General features: G+C 32.5%; 1 long non-coding RNA gene across 1 annotated transcript; it reads left to right on the forward strand.

Moving 5' to 3' along the window:
- Positions 1–279: 279 nt before the first annotated feature.
- LOC114256956 (uncharacterized) lies at positions 280–3,085 on the forward strand. The gene is made up of 4 exons (XR_014332139.1): positions 280–524; positions 1,533–1,652; positions 1,782–2,698; positions 2,784–3,085. It is a non-coding gene; the product is annotated as an uncharacterized LOC114256956 (long non-coding RNA).

Raw genomic sequence — 3,085 nt, forward strand, 5'->3', positions numbered from 1 at the left:
TGATATGATATGCATATTGGGGTTGATTCTCTCTCTCTCTCTCTCTCCCCTGCCTATATCTATCTATCTTATCTATCTATCTATACTATTATAAAGTTGTTTCTTATGCTGCCACGTGTCTACATTTGAAATAAAAAAAAATTAGATAGATAAGAGGAGGTGATTTGAACCTTACACTTATGTCAAATGAATAAGACTCTTACCACTTAAGTACCACACAATATATGATAAATATTTTATTTTATTTATATTTATTAGAATTGCACACGCATCGCGTGTGACAACCACTAGTATATATAAATCTCTACATCTATGATTTGCAATATTGATCAGATCATCTCTCTCAATTCTCTTATGATTTTCTACATCACAATCTTCAATCAATGGAAGATTTCATCATCGATTCATTGAAGAAGAATCTTGATTCCACTAAGCCACCCCTCATTGTCACTCGAGAAAACCACGTTACAAATCAGATTCACTTCTCTTATGAGTTCTCTCTGACCTGGTATCGAAAACCCTAGGTCAATACTCTCTAAGCTATTAAAATTATTGATTTTATCATATTTATAATTATATATGAAGTTTATTTCTAATATCTTTTTGTGTTTTGTGATTGCTGTTTGAGTTTCTATATGTAAGTTTTTCTAATATTACATGTTGTATGTGGCGGTTATACATGTTATGAACTCAAGTTGGCTCCATTTTTTGCTGTAAAACTAAGAGCTCTTCTTAGAGAATCTTCACTTGAAGATTTTGTTCCTTAATCCAAACTGGTGTAAGTACCTACCTGTAGTGTGCACAAATTTGTCCGATAATTAGATTACCTTAAATGATGCAAAAATAGCTTAAAAGCACTTTATGTTTGTTCTGTTTCTAAGTTGATTCAACTTAGGGAATACATGCTTTTGATATGATTCAGATTTTTATTTCACATACTATTGATACAGGAATACATATTCCCTTGATTGTCCAGTTCTCTGTTTCTCAATCATGAGGAGCAAATGTCCCCTTTTATCGAAACATGTGTGCCACTCAATTTCGAGGTTGTTTGTGATTTCTTGCTAGTTTTGATTTTGTTCCTGTAATGGACAAAGAGTTGAGCGATAGTACCCGTGTTTTCTAATTCTTTTAAAGTTAACGCAAAACAAATTTGGCTTGTTCACATGCAACAAATAGTTCCCTATTTTTTCAAAGGCTTTTTTATTTGCTTAGTTGATTCTGTTTTTAGGCTTACTTCCAAGACCATTTTTTCTTTCTACAACTAGAAAGCATTACTTGATTTCATGAAGATCAATCTTAGAAAACTTAATGTGTGGTGAGCGTTATTTATGGTGATTTGGATAAGTGGACCACTACTAGTTTTTGCTGCTTTACTGTTACTCATTTCTGGCCCGTATCAGCTTAAATATTTGTTGTTGTTTTTTTTTTTTTTTTTGTGTGTGTTTGGTAATTGTATATTTTTTATATCAATCTCAATTGAACACGTACTGATTTGATTGTTGTTTTTGTTTGATAAATGATTTGTTAAGCCTCAAGGAGATTATTTAGAGCTTCATAGGAAGAGACATGGCTATCACCATGATCACTTCGAGCACAAAGGCAAGAAAGAGGCTCGTGAGGTTCACAAGCGATCTCAGATTGCTCAAAAGGTTCAGTATGAGAACCCTCTTTTTGTTGTTCTGTTTAATTATTTATTGTTTTGTTTTGTCTTTGTTTTTGTAGTCAAGCTATTAAAAAAATCTGATCTCAGCTTTCTTGGTCCGTATGCTGCTGCACAGGGGGTGCAACAAGAGCAAATTATTTTCACAGATGTTGCCATGAAAAAAGAACATATTAGACAGAGTTCTTTGGCAGATCTATTCCTTGACATGTATTTTAACAATACCTGTTTGCCAAATTGTAGATTGTTTAACTTGTGGTTGCGCTCAAGTAGTTTATTTCTTTAGTGTTGGGGATATAACAAGCACCATTTGTTTATACTGAATCATGGTGACCTCTCTCTCTCTCTCTCTCTCTCTCTCTCAATTTGTTTTTCGAGCTGTAACATGAATATATGTGTATACACAGTACATACATGCGATTGATTTATAGTCATGTTCATCGATTTGTTAGGGTTTTATTTAGTCCCTCTGATATGCTTCGATCCGAACAGAGAAATTCGTTTTACTTTGTTTTTTTGTAGCCTGCAAAGCCAGGACTCCTATCTCAAAGTTCATTTTAAGGTATTATGATCTCAATTCTGTTGCCTTTGCATTTTAAATTTTTCTGTGTATGTATTGATATATTTAATCATGAATGAATTATCATATATGGAGTCTTCAAATTTGTTCTGTTAGTTTTGTATTATGAATCTGAAAAATATATGCAAATGAAGTTATAAAACTTGTCAAAGTTCTCAAGTAATATGTTATTTGCTTTTGATATAGAGAACTATAAAAGTGAAGTTATGGAGTGCTTTTTGTAAAATTTGTTCTATTTTTGTATAAGCACACTAATTTGCGTTTCCTACTCTCAAATTCATACATTACCATGAAAGTAAGTGTCCCACTATCTCAAAAATGTGTTCTTTAAGTGATCTCACTATTTTATTTTTAATTTTTTAATTTATATGATGAGGTTGGATAGCTTCCTCTTGGATAGTTTCCTTTTCGATTTTACAAACCAAAGTTCAGCTATATCTTCTGTGATATGGATGGTGAGACCACTCTGAAATGCCTATGCTATTAATGTTCTTTGGACCTTTTTCTTTTTCCTATATTGATTTCTGATTCAAATACAAGGCACACTGCTGAACAGTCAAAGCTAAATTTCTTCAACTATTGCAAAAGCTTTGAGAGAGGCCTTGTCAAGGGGTGTCAAAATGGTGATAGCCGCTGGTAAATTAAGGACATATGCGATTTACCCTATTTTTTTCACATTGTTATGTTTTTCATTCTGTTAGATATTGTTTCTTGGTTGATACATATTCTTTTTATCAATTGGCTAATTTAGTTTTTGGGAATAGACTAGTCCAACTGTCATAAGTGCTTTAAAGATGGTAAACTTAGCAGGAAAAGATGGCATTATTTCAGAGTTTTCCCCA

Source organism: Camellia sinensis, chromosome 6 (genome assembly GCF_055761805.1).
Source record: "Camellia sinensis isolate YWXY chromosome 6, ASM5576180v1, whole genome shotgun sequence".
Classification (NCBI taxonomy): Eukaryota; Viridiplantae; Streptophyta; class Magnoliopsida; order Ericales; family Theaceae; genus Camellia; species Camellia sinensis.